The 16,911-nt window shown below is 41.2% G+C and overlaps 1 protein-coding gene across 11 annotated transcripts in view; it reads left to right on the top strand.

Annotated features, from left to right (window-relative positions):
• Positions 1-16,911, top strand: part of TSPAN4 (tetraspanin 4) — a 508,885-nt gene that overhangs the window by 406,279 nt on the left and 85,695 nt on the right. The gene's annotated exons all lie outside the window — the stretch shown is intronic.

Below are 16,911 nucleotides of genomic sequence, written 5' to 3'. Positions count from 1 at the left end.
TTTGGCAGCAGGAAACAGAAAACCAGTTTGAGCACCATGCGGGGGTGAAGTGCGGCAGGAGGGAAAGGACACAGCAGTTTTGTAAGTCATTTGGCAGTGCTTTGCGAGAGTGTCGGGACCGGAGCCAGGCTGACAGATCTGTGTGTTTATCCGATCTGTGTAATGGGGCTGTACGGCCACTGTACAAATTGGCTCATAGACATCTCCTGAGAGAACCACATCTATCAAATCCATAAGGAAAAGACTGAGAGCAAGGGTCTGGGCAGGAGGGGGTCACTGGTAGTCAGGCTCATTAGCTGCTGTGATGTTTAAAGGAGCAGAAGGGGGTGCAAGGACTCATATCAGATATCCTTGCTTTATGCCCAGGTGGCCTTTCTGTCCAATTGCCCATTGCTCCTGGCTCTTTTTATACTCCCTTTTAGATGGGGGAGAAGGGGAAGTGGTACCAAATATTTCCATTCAGTAATGATGAAAAGAGGCAGTTTTGGAGATTTATCACTTGGATAAGTGACCTAAATGGCGAAATTTCTGTACACTTTGCTCCCTTTTTAATGGCATATTGCTTTCTTTATGCCTGTCTAATAATTTCTATTCATAACAATATTGACATAAAACTAAACATAAGTGCTATTTCATGCCAGTCAGGCTATGGCAGATTTGGGCATTAAGAGATTTGGTAATCATGATTATTTAGGGGAAATATGTTAGCTATATTTAGTCCTATGGGCCTTTCTTTTTGTAATGGGTTGGGTCCCATGATACATCCTACACCAACTGAACTTTGCTGACAAATTTAGTGAGGATAGCACAGTAATTTGGCAACTTTGATTTATCACACAGTCCATTGATATAGCACTGTAGGCATGGACAACTTCTGGCTGATTCTTTCAAATTTAATTTTTTTCAGGGGGAAAAGTTACTTATAGCCGGATAGATCTCTGAATATGCATTTATGCGCAAGTGAATCTACTGTGTGTATGTGTGAGTAGTTACAAACACTGTTGCACTTCTGGATACATATTTCCTTTAAAGCAAGGACAGCATATACAAACGGAAGTGTAACTGTTCTTTGAAATTCACACTTTTCCTAATTTCGCAATTCAATTATTCAGCCACACAATGTGTACAAAAATGCATATGCTAGGGGAAAGTGTGGATAAAAATGGCAATATTGTGATACTAACATGCCAAACTGCTTTATATTAGGGTAAATTCCTTGCAAAAAAATTGTTATGTTACTCAATAATGTGTACAAAACTGTGTGTGTGTTAGGAGAAATTCACACCAGTATGCTGATAACTTTTCATGAGGAGTTCCCTTTTAAAAATGGCAATCTGTTGTAGAAAGACGGAGAATTTAAGATTGTAAAAATAAGGGAATGGGGGGTGGGGTGGGATTAACAGATCCTTCCATCTCTCCCCTTAACCATCTCCACCTCATTACTCATTATTTCTATTGGAGAAAAAGAACAGGACCCCTTTAATATGGCTCTATCTTTACCTCCTTGATTAACAAAAACTTGTGAATGTTACTTAAGCACCGAAAACTGTTCTACCCAAATCAGACAGCATATGCAGCCTGCATGAGGCTTCCTTTATCCCACCAGGGTGGGACATTTTGATTACCTATAGGTGCTGCGCCCAGTTCTTCCCTTGAGGCAGCTGCCAAAACAGCATATGCAGAGGCCTGTTTGAAAATTGGCAGGAGGGGAAGTGGGTCAGCTGCTACACATGCACACAGGCCAGGTCTCCCGGGTTTATTTGTTCCTCTTGCAGATATGCAGCACATAGTGTGGCATCCTATTAAAACACTGATTAGAATTATTGTCAAGCATTTATGACTCTTCATCTAATTAGTGTGCTTTATTGGCTGTAGATTGCCAAGCTACGTTCAGGACGTAAAGCATCTTCTGCACACATAACGTAAAAATACAGTATCGCTTCCAGTATGGACTCACTGAAATGTTCCAGTTTATGTTTACTGTGGTGTGTATCTGAAGAATTAAGCCATCCTTCTTTAATGCAAACAGTAAATTGCTTCCCTAATTGTTTTCTTTGGGGCAAAATGTTTTCCTAATGTAATTACACGTGTATCCAGGGGACATATGGAGCTGAATTATGAGGTGCGACCTGCCCTCGGTTTTCATTTCTTCTCAAATGCCCCATAACTCTGTTGTAGGTACCTCTTTGGGGATAATACAGTTGTAGAAGTAAAATAGCAAGACAGCAAGTTCAACGCTCTAGATATTTCACAAAGTGTACAAGTCTACTTAATTTTTTTTCCCTTTTAAGATACTTTTTATCTGCTTTCTGGTCTCCCTTGGACATGGAAAGCGTTTGGATGCTGTAAAGCAGGGATGGCTAGCCTATGGCTTGTATACAACCCCCAAGAAGCCTCTACGTACCTCCTGAAGCCCACCCCTAAAAGGGCACATTTCTGTGCTCCCACAGTTAGCCAGGTGCCCTGGTCTGTGTTTTACTTGCATTTGATTTGTTTTGAGGGAGAACTGACCCCCCCCCATCACTTTGCAATACAGTGGTACCTTGGGTTAAGAACTTACAGTAATTCATTCTGGAGGCCTGTTCTTAACCTGAAACTGTTCTTAACCTGAAGCACCACTTTACCTAATGGGGCCTCCTGCTACCGCTGCGCCGCCCAAGCACGATTTCTGTTCTCAACCTGAAGCAAAGTTCTTAACCTGAGGTAATATTTCTGGGTTAGCGGAGTCCGTAACCTGAAGTGTATGTAACCTGAAGCGTATGCAACCCAATTTACCACTGTACAGTGGTACCTCTGGTTACGAACTTAATTCGTTCCAGAGGTCCGTGCTTAACCTGAAACCGTTATTAACCTGAAGTACCACTTTAGCTAATGGGGCCTCCCGTTGCCGCCACTGCGCGATTTCTGTTCTCATCCTGGGGCAAAGTTCTTAACTCGAGGCACTACTTCTGGGTTAGCGGAGTCTGTAACCCGAAGTGTTTGTAACCTGAGGTACCACTATTGTCATGGAGATAAGGAAGTGAGTCTTCCCTCCTCTAGGCTCATCTACACCATGAGTTCTTGGTGGACACTGGGAACAGATACTGGCTGCCCATAGAACAACCACCTGAGCTGAGCACTAGCCACTTGCTTACCATCATCTGAAGAGTTCACAAAAGCCCCGTGAAGGAGTTGGTTTAGATCCTCCTCTCCGTCCTCTTTTCCCATTCTATTTCAGGCGTTAACATAAAGGAGCAAAGCCGCTCTGCTGGTGCTCCCTAGTTTCTTTTTTCCAGCTCTATTGGCCTCCCATTCAAACATTAAGCAGATGGTAATGATATGCCATGGGTGCAATAGGTAAAGCTAATGCTAGTTTCCCTTGTGTTATTTTTATTCCAGTTGAAAATAGCTTATGCGCCAAAAGGAAATCAGAGGTTCTTGTTCTGTACGCTTTAGAGTATAGTATTGTAGGAAGCAGATGGTTCTTTATGAATCTATATAGCACATCAAGAGATGCCCCCTAAAACTATTACTAGGAATATGATTTATACTGTATTCTTTTCTCTTTAAGCATATAAATGGTAAAACAGTGTTTACATGCAGGAGTTGTATTTGTCTTCCCAGGCCTCTCCTCTAAATGTTATTTACTGTGTCTTCCAAGAGAAGCACACTCACATAAGAGATATTTTTGCCACACATTAATAAGTATTATCTCTTAATTCTTTAGTTGCCACTTAATTAAATTGCCGCCTCTTGTTTTGTTTCTGATACAGACTGATAACTGCTTTGCTGTAGGCTCAGGAAAGTATTAAAGTGCTTTACATTGCTGGCCTGACATAAAATGCCAAGCAAAAAATTAATTCTATTTTTTTCTGAAAGAAAAGTCTAAGAAAGTAAACAGCTATTATTGTTCACATTGGAAATAAACTTCCTTCCATAAAGTTAATTTTCATAATTGTAAATGAAGCAAAATCTCTATCCTAAGGGGTATCAGAGTAGAGGAGCGCTATCCAACATTCCATGGCTGCCAATAAACTAAGGCTGAATCCTAAAACTTACCAGGCATCCTCCAGTGACTTTAATTGATGCAGGATACGACTCTTGATCTCCAGCAGCAGTGCCAGGCAATCATATGAGGAAATAATAAGAGCCAAGCTGCCATCTGCACATTATACTTCTCTGTCTGCTGTAGCAGGAGAACAGCCTTCCTGGGTCCGGCCAATGGTCCTTCTAGCCCAGAGCCCTCCTCCTGACAATAGCAGCCCACTCCATATGCCATAGTGGAAATTTAAAGTGGAGCAGAGCAATCATGCCAACTTTCCAGCAGGCTAAGATTTAAGGATTGCCCAAGCGATGAGGTTCATCCTCTGGCATCTTAGCTTGCAGTTTGTGCATGTTCTCGAGTTCCATTCTTATCTGTATTATTATTAAAAAACTGTTTACATTATATGATATAGTGTTATACAATACCCCAACAAGAATGGACATATCTCCTGTTTTTCACTGGTTTGTTCTCTCTTTGAACAGCCCTCAAAACACAGTCTTCTGTTTGAAGGGCTGCCCAATCCAAGTCTAGTTTAAAGATAACCATCAGAAGGGAGAAGAGCAGAGGTTTGAGGCTGATGAACAACAGTTTGCCACCTAGACTTCAGACTGAACAGGCACATGTGTCACAGTCTCAAAGTTTTCTCCAATATGGAGTGATGCACTGTATTTCTTGTTACTTGATAGTTGTTATTTCAAAATTTGCATATGCAGATTTTGTGCAAATCAGTGTCACATTTGTCCTCCCTCCCCTTTATTGGGTGAAACAGTTCTTCTCTTTTGGTGATTTTGGCCACCCTAACTTCAGGTCAAAATACCATGGGAGGAGACTGCACTATTAACTCCTTTTTGTTTATAAAGCATTCCACTTCTTTCATAGTGGCTGGGATAGGATGGACTAGAAGTCCAAAAAATAAAGCAAATAGTTAATCAGATGTTGTTTAGTTAGTTTTATGTGAAAATAGGGGGCAAATCATCTTCACTCTTAAGAATTCCAAATCCATGTTTGGCTTATTTCTTTGAACTGATGCTATTAATTCTTATGGAGTCCATAAAGCATTCCTAAAGTGTGGACTACATGGACATTGATTTAAGGCAGCACGATTGCTCCAAAGCTAAAAGAAATCTGGTTCCTAGATCAGATTTTTAACTTGGCTAGCTTTCACTTGGCCAGCTATCAGATCCCTCTTTTTTCAACTTCTTTTCTGCATCCATAAAATAGGAATGAATACCTGCGGTGTTACTATTCTCTAATATTGTGTGCAGTATTAATATTGTGCACAATGTTAGAGGAGAAGATCCTCAAAAGGTAAAAATATAAATATTGAGGCATTCTGAAAAAGATATGGCACTCTTTTTGAGCTGTTTTGAAAAGCCCCGTGACAGTCCCAGAGATTATATTGCAGAACCTTTGCTGAAATGCAGAAACCCGTTTGTTATACCTTAGCAAATTGTTTTTAAGTCTGAGGCTCTGATACAGCAGGGATGCTTCCTGATTAGTTAAGGCGTTGTTCAAGCTTTCACCCTCTGGACCATCCAGGTCTGTAAACATCCTGTCATTGCAGTGCTTTCCACTACTATGCTGACTTTACAGTTTTGGCAACAGGGTTGGCTCCATCAGGAATTGAAGTTTGCAGAACTTGGAATCAGGTCACAGAGCTAAAGCTCTAGCTTTCTGGCTTATATATGCTGGAATAGTAAGGTGCAAGTCAAGTGTAAACACCATGCTATAAACCTTTCAGGAAGATCTCATTGTGTGCGTTTCCCCAATGCATCTAAACAAAAACCTCTACCTGTACCTTTCCGTAGCTGCTAATCTCATCCTCACCAAGCAGAATAAAGAAAAAGAGTAAAATTGCCATGGTATGAATAATGGTGTTGATTTCTTATGATGTACTAAAAATGTAAGGGTCTTTGGAACAAACATGTACTGAAACTCCATGCAAGATATCTATCTGAGCCACTTCAGAGCAGTAACAACGTAAGAGCATTATATTTAGAAACAGGAGCATTGCAAATAAAGTTCCAAAATAACACCCCAGAGCAGCAACCCTGAGATAATTAAGGTAAAGCGATTTTCTATTTAGAAAGCCATTTTAACTGCTGGTTGCTTCAGCCTTCCAGTTTGAAGTAGAAGATCTATTGCTCACAATATGTTCATGGTGTCATGAATTTGTTCTTTGCAGTCTTACAGAATGAGACTTGAGTTTTGGAGACTTTTAAAATGTTCACTGTGGGGTGGAGTTTATAGGCTCCACACAAAATCTGGCTTCAGGGGATTATTATTATTTAAAAAAACAAAAACAAACCACACAACTGACCTGTGTGGCAAAGAGGGTGGAGAGCTTTAGACATACCAAAGCTAAACTGTCACGCCATGCCATTCAGGTAATGAGCACCAGTACTGAAAATGCTGAAAAATGCCTTCACTGGCTGCCTATCTCCCACAAGGAGTATCATTTGTGGTCCTGGTCCTGAGTGCTAATGTTCTACGCTTCACCCCATCTCCCTCATAGAGTGTTGACACTCTTAGAACCACTACTTACGTATGCAGAGATACCATTCTTGGTATCTCCTTCCCTTCACAAGGAATGTATGGAAACTGCCTCATTCAAAGAATCATAGGGGTTGATTTGTATCTTCATCAAGCCAAATATTGCCCTTTTTTGGTGTGTGTTCCTCCCCATCATGTGTACAATGATATGAGTGACTCAGATATCCTGTGTGTACCCTCGATTCAAGTGGAAGGCTTGTCCAAATTGTGCCTCTGTGCTGGCCTTACTCAACCTGTTACCCTCCATATGTTTTTGACCACAAGTGCAAGACATGATGAGATTTGTTGTCCAAAATATTTGGAGGGGACCAGGTTGAAGGAGGCTTTGTACATATGGCAGGACTCAGCTTTGGCAGCTTCCTTCTGGAATATATGAAATAAGAATGGATGAAAAGGCCCTAAAAGAGTGAGTACAGGATGTGCTTTCTTCATTTGAGCTTAAGTGCAGAGCAGTGTGCTGTGCCCTATTGTCTGGTGGTGGAAGGTGCACATCTGTTCCATCAAACAGGATGGACTTGGCTGGGTGAGCTTATGAACAGGTGCAGAGGATGGAAACATATCCAAAGGTCGCCCATGTTGGAAAAAACAAAGCCATTTATCTACCAATCTCTCCCTCAGCACCATCTTAGCCATAGTAAGCTACAGTGAGTCAGAAGGTACACTGTGGAGGGGGACAAGAAAGTTTCAGGCATACACTGCAGGAAAGAAAAGAAGAACCCTATACATCAGTGTACCCTAGCCTTAAGGGTCATTTCATACGTCATGAAGTAGCACTATAGATTGAGATTCATAATGTATTTATTGCCCCAAAACATTTATTCTCTCTGTGTAAGGTCACATGTAAAGTAACACACCGGGGGGTGGGGGGACTTAAACCTTCTGTGAAACACAAACATATATGTAAAAAGTTTTTTTTCTGGTTTTTGTTTGTTTGTTTTTAAATTATGCATTTTCTACCTTTGAAGGGTTTAAAACTGGGGTATGTATTTACATTTATATTATGTTTGGTTATGTTACCCTAACAATTCCCCCCTCCACATCTCTATAAATAAATATAATAGAGGCTTATGTCATGTGAAATTACTGTTAAAGCGGGAAGAATATTGCAAACTGTGTCCTCCAGGTATATAACTGAAGTGTAGCGAGTTAAATGAATGTGCCTTAGGTAACACAAGGAGCATAGCAGAGGCCCTCAGAGCCCGAGTTGCTCACCCTTCCTATTTTATAGATTGTACTTTAAAAAGAGAACCCTTCCTTGGTTTTCATTTAAAATTGCCTTTATCAAATTGCCTGGGTTTCTTTATCTAGTCTGCTATGCTTTGATGTTTGGCTTGTTTACACCATTCTGGTTCAGAGGATCGAGCCATCAAAGGGAGCCAGGCTGAATTTTTAAAATGTCAGCCAGGAAGCCAAGTTTTATCACTGCCAGTTCTCCAAGAGCACTTCATAATTTTTAATTTCTCCTTCCTCCAGGTGGGTACAGTCTAATGCTAACAATATGAGAGGGCACATATCCAGCTGTGCAGCGTGCAGCCCCTTAGTACCAGGCGGTACTGCTATTAGGCTGGCGGTCTGCACTCCTTATCCAACCATCATTATCTGCTCTGCTGTTGTTTTGATTTTCACTAGAGTGGGGTGCACCTGCTGCAACCTTCATTTCCATTGGGCCAAAAGTCTTGAGACCTTGAGACAGGTGCAAGATTAACCTTTGCCTTCCCTGTAATTATAACAGCAAATGGAAGTGGGGTTTTTTTAAAAAAAAACAACGGGGAGGGAACATTGGTTTGAAACTGAAAACAGCCAGCCTGCCTCACAGTAGGGAGAACATGCATTTCCTAGCAAGCAAGCTGTTCTTCAGTAAAGCAAGCAAGCAAGGGCATTTGCTTCCAGGCAGCAGGTGCACACGCCAGGTGCAGGTGAGGATGGATGGAGGGAGGGGCATGTTGAGCTCTGTGTGCATACTTCCATGAGATCCTTGGCCAACTATCTGTGCGCATCCATTTTCCTAGGAACACCGCTTTAATTTGTTGAAGTTTAGCTGCCTCATGCAGTCATGAACTGGGGGAGAATTGTTAAAGAACTTTGAAGCCTTGGGGGAAATGCCCTGTGACTTCTCTCTCCCTTGACCTCGGCCCCTTTTGTACAGTAGATGCAGGAAGAGTCTTGGTTGGTATTCTCTACGCACATAGTGCTGTGGAATGTTAAACAGAGAACCTGCAGGATAATTTTACTCTAGCGTGAAGGAAACTGCACAGACGTGGGCGGTGGGGCAGAAGAGCTCTGGCATGTGATGCTTAGCATTCTAAGAGTCTCCCTGCCTTTCTCCTGCACAGGGTTTAAGGCCAAAGGCAGCATGTGTGTCCAGAGGTGCCAACCTGTGCCCAAGATTGAGGGGCTCCAGCACATATGGCACTTGTGTGATGTCCCTGGAGGCGGCCCAGTGTGGCGTGGCTTCAATGGCTGGCAATGGCTTCATGCTTAGGGGGAACCAGCCACTGAAGCCACACCGTACTTGGCTTCCTGTGCCCCCTCCCCACAGATATTGAGGGGGCCAAAGATACCTCGGCGCTATAGAGTTGGCACCTGTGTGTATGAATTTGCTTCCTTCTCTTTTAGTCCTGTGACCATCAAGGGGCTTTGCAGTCTAGCCCTCCCAATCGGTTTGTGATTGAATGGTAAAGCTCTCTCACACAACCTTGGCTCAGTGCAGAGCCTTCTGTTGGGCAGAAGGGAAGCAAACACTAAGTCTGCCTCACCTGGCGGTCTTTTGAACCAGTGGGGTAATTCTGACTCCATGCTGTTTTTGGAGCAATCTTGGAGAGTCTCTGCTGTGGGTAGAGATCAACAACAAAGCTGTTTCCCCTGCTCAGTTCCTCACTTTCCATGTCTGTGTGTACAGAAGGGAGGTTGCAGATAGGAAGATGCTGTGGCAAGCAAACAAATAAAGCATTTGAGTTGGAAAACGCTCAAAGTGGAGAACAGGAATGGTTAAGTGCAGAGTTTAGAGAAAGCAATTACACTCAGGCTGAGCTTGCCAGCACAGAATTCTTGGAAGCAAGTTTAAATGCTAGCCCAAAAACATTGGAAGTTCTTGCAAGGAAGCAAAGACTTGTGGGTGGGTTTTTAACATATGCAATGTTAGAATGGGGGGAAGTTGGGTTCACTTGGCTTGCATGCACGCTTGTCCTGGAAATCATGCACACTTGCATGCACGCTTGTCCTGGAAAAGCACGCTTTTCCTGGAGTCCTGGAAATCATCATCTTTAGAAATGAATCCCTGGAAGGAAATCAGGGAGAAGAGAGTTCATTGATTGAATCCAACAGGCTGGGCAATGGTCATGTGGCATGTCTGTGTTGTGTTTATGACTCTCTATAAATGTCACAATCCTGGCAGTTTATCACTTAATTTCAGCAGAAAATATTGCATGGCTCCAAGGATTCCCAACATAGAAGAGTTGGAACTCGTCCATGAAAAAGCAAAACAGGGAAACTAGAATGAGCTGTCTCCCCTTAAGCAGAATATGAGATTATTCTGTCACAAATGACATGCATGTAAAGCACTATATAATTACAGGTTGTATGTGGGTGGCTAAAGGAAGCTTATATGCAGATCTTTCTCTTCGCATCCCTGCCAGTGTTTCCATTATGCTTCATATTGGAAATCTGGTTTCTTTCTTCTTTGGACAAAACTTTTAACTTTTTTTTTTAACTTTTAAAAAAGTGCCTGCTATCCTGGGGGGAAAATCAACGCAATGCAATTTTGATAAAAATCCTTACTGAAATCTCCTGCTCCCAATCATGCTGGAACATCTATTGAAAAACTGAAGAGAAGAGAGGACTAGTTCCCCTTCTTCAAATTAGAAAAGCATAGGTTTTGCAGTATTCCCTTTAACATATTAAATGAGCATCCCTAGTCTTAGAACATCCTAGTAGTAGATTGTGTGGAAGATGGTTAGAAACACAGTGTTGTTCTTGAGTTTGGCATTCCAACAGGCAATACATAAAACTCAGCTTTTCATAAATCTGTTGTTTTGCTGTCAGCTTTCTTTCAGGCAAATGACATTAGTTATATATATTAACAGTCCAAACCATGCGGTTCCAGTCCAGTAGACAAGAAGCGTCTTTTTCCAACCATAAACAATTGACATCTTTGTCGCTATTAACTTCATGATCTGTTATATTTTGTATGCAAGTAAGAAACATATATTTATACATGGCTTGACAGGATTATTAATAAATGTACTTGATAAACAGTAAAATTGTTGGTCTCAAGATGGTCGATAAATGAATTGTCATTGTGAATAAGATTTACTGAGCTGCTTGTTGCATCTGGTTTCATATAATTAATATTGCGCATAGCAACCAGCTGCCAGGGTTTCTTTAGGCCATGATTCCTGCATTGCAGGGATTTGAACTAGATGGCCCTTGGAGTCCCTTCCAACTCTATAACTCTATGTTTCTGTTACTGTAACCCTTTGCATGCTGTATGCTACCTTCAAATTGTGCCATAATACAAGATGTGCCAGTCACACACCCCAGATCTGCAGTCTTCTGTTATTGTTCCTTATCCCTTGGCATCTTTCTAATGGACTGGCATAGGACCATAAACACACTGGTGTCCATTGTTGCCCATTGTCCACCACCTGTAGCTCTGTGGTGGAATAACACAGGGCTGGGTAATTCATTACAGTTGCTTTGGAGGTGCTGCAACTATGTTCCCTGTGAAAAATTATGTGTTGGTGGGAGTCTCTTCAACTTACTTCCACCATTGTCCCACCACTAAGTGCATCCAACTTGTGAGAAAATTAACAAATTGAACAGTGGACGGATGCAATTCATGCCAACTGGCTTTGTTTAATGCTATTCAAGCTTCTTTTAACTTAAACACACACACACGGTGTAAAATCAGCAGCAGACAGATTTGGTTGTATTATCTAGAAGTTACAATTACTTAATCTAATTTCTCCCTCTTTCTGTCTCCCTCCCTCCCTCTTCTTCCTTTCTTTCATTTTTGCTGTCTCTAATTTTTCTTTTGTTTCCATTTTTTATCTCTTCCATTGATGCCTTGCAGACTATTGTACTGGTTAAGTATAATTGCTGAATTAATCACATGTTCAAGGATATGTTATTGTTTTTAATGTTCACTCATATAGCATTTCCAAAGGGTACACTGTTTGATACACGTATCATTATAAAACAGATACGGATTTATCTTGGGAGGGGGAATCAGGAATAACAAATAAAGATGACTCAAAATGGCTGGAAAAATTGTAGAAACCTATCTACATGAGCTGAATAGAAATTTAATTCTGAAATTTGAAATTGTTTTTAGCAGGTCTAATGCATAAAAAACCCATATTGTCTCTTGTAAATTTGGGGTTCGTGACTGTGATTTATGTATTTTTACAGGGGTTCACTGACTGCCACTCTAAATGCAGCACTGCAGAAAATAAAACTCAATTGTCTTGGAGGACTAAGCTCCCCACCCAGCAAATGTGCATCAGGCCTATCCACAATATTTTTTTCAACCTCTCAAAAAATCTGCACTCTTGTTGGGAGGTGGTAGCTGCGAGACTACCAGCATGTTGCTTTTCCATTTTCTTGTCTGCCAAAATCCCATCATAATGCAAATGCTGATCATTAATTGCTTGTGCCCCCAACCTGGGCCTTAGCACTTTGCTGCAGCTCCCAGCTCCCTATCATCTAACTCCCTTCTGAGATGCCTCTACTTGCTCTTCAAAATCAAAAAGAGCTGCATCCCACCAGCCTGAACACCAGTCTAGGTCTCTTTCTATAATCACAGCCTCTTTTTCCATTGTTTCAAAATGTAATTTATGGCCTTAAAACTGTGTGTTTGGGGATATTGTTTTTGTTTGTGATTATCTTATTTATTTTTATGTTTTTATATTGTAAACTGCCCCACGATATTTGGATGAATGGCGGTATAGAAATAACGTTAATATAATAATAATAATAATAATAATAATAATAATAATAATAATAATAACAACAACAACAACAACAACAATAACAACAACAACAGCATCCTCTGCACATACCCTCCCACATTCTGAGGCTGCAAGAACTGGCAAATTGTATTTTATCCCTACTTTACACTGTTTGGTTCCTTCCTGCTTTGCTAATCTAAGCAAAATGGAGAAAAGGCTGACACTTTGGCATACAGCAACACAATTTGCTTTGCTAAGGGCATCGTTTACTAGCTCTGAATATAGTTCTATAATTTTGATGAAGTATGGTAGAAGTGTCATTGGAGATCCTTAAGGGCAGAAGTTGCTAACTTGCGACACACCAGATGTTCTTGGACTCCAGTGCCCATTAGCCCCAACCAGTTCAGTCAGTGGTCAGGGATATGGGATTTATAACCCCAACAGCATTTGAAGGGCCACAGATTAATTATGTGACTGCCTCTTCTTATCTTTGACACTCTTGTGCCAGAATAACTTTCTCCCTTTTCTGGACCAATAACTCTTGAAGCTCTGTTGCAGAAGGTTAAGCAGCTTGCTTGCCGAAAATAAATGTTAAAAGGAATTGAGTGGTACCATTGACCAAAGAATGGGTACCCTTGCTCTTCTCAATGTATTTCCACAGTAATGCAGCTGTGCATTACTGTAAAAGGCTTTTTTCGGCTATGAGAGGCACTGAGCATCCTTGGTTCCATTATAAACATCCCCGTCTTTCATTTCACTTTGCCTGCAGTTCCACTAGCAGCACTAGTAGTGTCACAGGTCTGAACAATCTTTAGCAAATTGCCATTGTAACATCACTTCTCTCCGTTTACAAGATTAACCATGCTTGATTTGTGCTGTGTTGGGATACAAGAATGTTACACCGTGAGCCCTCAGGTCTGCTTGTCAGAATTAATATTTCTTTTTCCTAGCCTAGTAATTGTGAACTTGTTTTTGTCAATTTACTAGTGGAAGGAGCCAAGTTCTTTGTAAAACAACCGCAGAAATAAATAATCCATTTTAGGACCAGTCCCAAGAAGCCCTAAGAGAAAGCAGGCTAGTTGCCCAGAGCTTTTGCGCTGCTGACTCCCTGAAATTTGGGATTATTTTCACTTGCTATCACAAACTGTACTCCTGGATGCTTCTGTTTTCTCAAAGTGGGACAACCAACAAATAAGAGGAGGGGAATTCTAAAAGATAATATGTGGAAATAGTCCAGAGGGCATTAAAATGATAACTTGATACTCCTCTCTCTCTCTCTCTCTCTCTCTCTCTCTCTCTCTCTCTCTCTCTCTCTCTCTCACACACACACACACACACACACACACCTCTCATCTTAACTAGTCCTACTGCAACTTTACCTTGGAGTCTATAAAGCTGCCCATGTTTTGAAAGACATGATAATTCTTCTGTAGGCATTTGTCTTACACATTTTCCAAAACATTAGGGAGAAGCAGGCTATCTCTGATAGCTAACGTTTGGGAAGAATTGGCTTTGATGGGAGGCTAACTGTTGTGTTGACCTTTGTTCAGTGTTCCTCAGAGGTCCTTTCAGGAATGTATTCTTCTTCTTGGCATTGTCAGTGCAACTCACATAACACTTAAAAACACCTTTAAAGATAACACCTTATAGAGCCACATGTCAGTATAGCCCCGGTTCAAGGAATTTGGAGTCCCGCAGTATGTGCCCCCTTCTAATCTCTTAAGAGGCACAAAATGCAAACCAAGATTCTCTTATGTTGCTTCTGATTGTCCTGGCTGCAAAGTGAGAATGCAGGCACTGCTAGGATGGTGTGCCCTTTGCTGACTTTGGACTGTCAGTAAATTGGCCAGCCTTGCCACACTTCGGGGTTGGCCATGTATCGGCATACTGTACTGCTATAGTAGGTATGCTAATCACTTAAGAAAATATAATGTTAATATACATTCTAGCCAATATCTGAAGCCTGTGCCTGGCACCTCAAGCGATCATAGGGAAATAAGTGAGGTTGGTTAAAGACTATTGGGAAATGATCTACCATGAGTTAAAAAAAAAGTTTAAAACAACCTTCCCCCAAAACCTGAGGCCTTTTTGTTAGTCTGAAGTTCCCAGTTGTCAGAAAAAATATTTATGTATTCAACCACAGTGCCTTGAATTTTGCTAGCCCAAAGATGGAAAGTGAAAGAGATTCCTAGTAAGGAAGATTGGCAACTTAAGCTGATAGAATTTGTAGAAGCAGCAGGTTTAACATATAGAATAAGAGAGCAAGAATATTTTTTCCCCAAAGAGGAGTGGAATTTTTTTGCTGAATATTTAGAAAATAACTGTGTACAATTGAAAACATGGGTAGCATTTAGATAAACTCAACAGTATGGTAAATATTTGAAGGATGTAAAATGGAGAAATGATTAAATAAATAAATATTTTTTTATTTATACCCCACCCTTCCCGGTTCAGAAAACCGGGCTCAGGGCGGCTAACAACAAATTTCAAACACTTAATTGATGCAACAAAAAACAGCATAAAATACAGTATAAAATGTGAATAACAATAAATTCAGAATTCAGAAATCAATTTAGGGTGGAAATCCACCCAATAAACATTAGATGATCACCAGGGCTAGCTGGCTAAGTTAGTCTTATTTGGGCTAGCGATTAGATTGGTTATGGTAAAATATACAGAAATGATAGATAAGTAAAATGAACCATGAAAGGGAAGGAAGTCCATAGTTACATGGCATTATGTAAAATGTTTATTTTGAGATGCATAAACTTAAAAATTAATAGCAATTGTTATGAATCATTCAAAAAAGAAAAAAGGAAACAGGTGAGGTTTGCTGTGGTACTGTGACTTAGAAGGGTTTGTGAAATGGTGGGGAAGCCCCTTATGTATTCTTTGGACCACTGAGAGCCAGAGAACTTGAGCACACTTGTATGGTGGGTGCATGATCCATTTCCCCCTGTGTAAAAAGAGAAGCCTTAATTGTTTGGGCAGATGCCTCTCTCATCTGTAATAAGGAAAATGCTCTGTTTGCTCATTTTTCAGGAGGGTGAGTTTACATTTCAAATAGCATTCCATCCTGAAAATCAGCATAAGTTGAGGATTAAGAAATGAGCTGTGCCAGGAATGAGCAAAGTGTTCCATATCTTCTGAAGGTTGAAAGTACACCGTGCTTTTCTTTGCCAGCTCACAGGAGATGACCATTTGTGAGCCCCAAACCACCAAGCATCAGCTGTATCATTGTGCCTGTTTAGTGGAAGGTCTTGCTGCTTCGATAGAGAAGAGAATCTTTTTGTTAACAAACAACAGGACCTATTCTGTAGAGTAAAAGAAAAAAGAAAAATGTGTGTCAGAATTAAAATACTGGTAGAAATAGCAGTGAAGCAGGAAATTCATTACACTCTCTTCATACAGTAGCATTTTCGCCTGCTATTCTCTTTTCTTTTATGTGGTTTGAACTTTTGCCTTTAAATGTAACTTCACTCTCGAAACAACAAGATGGATTGCAACCATCTCCCCCCCCCCCAAGGCATTATGCAGTCGGTTCAACCTGAAAGTTAGGGCTATGGTTTAATTCTGCAATCCTTTCCTGGGAGTGAACCCCAATGTACACAGCTTTCGACTTCATTAACCTGAACAGGAGTGCCTCTTAAATTACATTGACAAGGGCTGATTTAGTGGGTCCTTCTTTCACCAAAACAGGGGGTACAACTGCTGCCCAAACATATCATGACCTGTGGCATTGCACCAAAGAGACTTCCCCCCCATTGCCAAGACACATGGCCCTCCAGCTGTTGTTGAACAATTATTCTTGTCACACACACTCGTTGACTTGCTAGGGCTGGTGGGAGTTGGAGTCCAACACAGCTGGGGGGCTGCAGGTTTCCCACCCCTAGTCTAGTACATTTATTATGTTAGCAGTTATTGCCAGCACATTCGCTGTAAGCCGTTTCACAGTATGAAAATGGGTATGGATGGGGATAGGTGAAAGATCAAGTTTAGATGTAACTTGCCTAAGCACTGTCCTAAAGGTATTCCAGCTTCCATGGACTCTCCATGCCTCGTCTGATAATATAGTAGTGATTTCTGATAGAAAGCTTGATGGAATGGACTTGCTCCCTATATCTTGCACACAATTCTGTTTGCAGCTGGGTTGGTGCATACCAAAGACCCAGTCCTATGATACACTCTGCAACCAAGCAAGTGCTTCAGGCATAGTGTACCAAATGCTGGGTTTTTATGATGCCCTGTCGCCCTATGCATGGGGGCATCTAATACCCTTCCGGAACCTGCTGCCTTTCCTGGCCCAATTGGACCCTCTCCCCATCCATTTAAAAGTGCAAAAGTTAATGGCAGGGAGATCCTCATTCATGCTAAAAAGGGTGCCAG

The sequence above is a fragment of the Podarcis bocagei genome, assembly GCF_964188305.1.
Source record: "Podarcis bocagei genome assembly, chromosome: 1".
Classification (NCBI taxonomy): Eukaryota; Metazoa; Chordata; class Lepidosauria; order Squamata; family Lacertidae; genus Podarcis; species Podarcis bocagei.
This window is presented reverse-complemented; position numbering and strand designations above follow the sequence as displayed.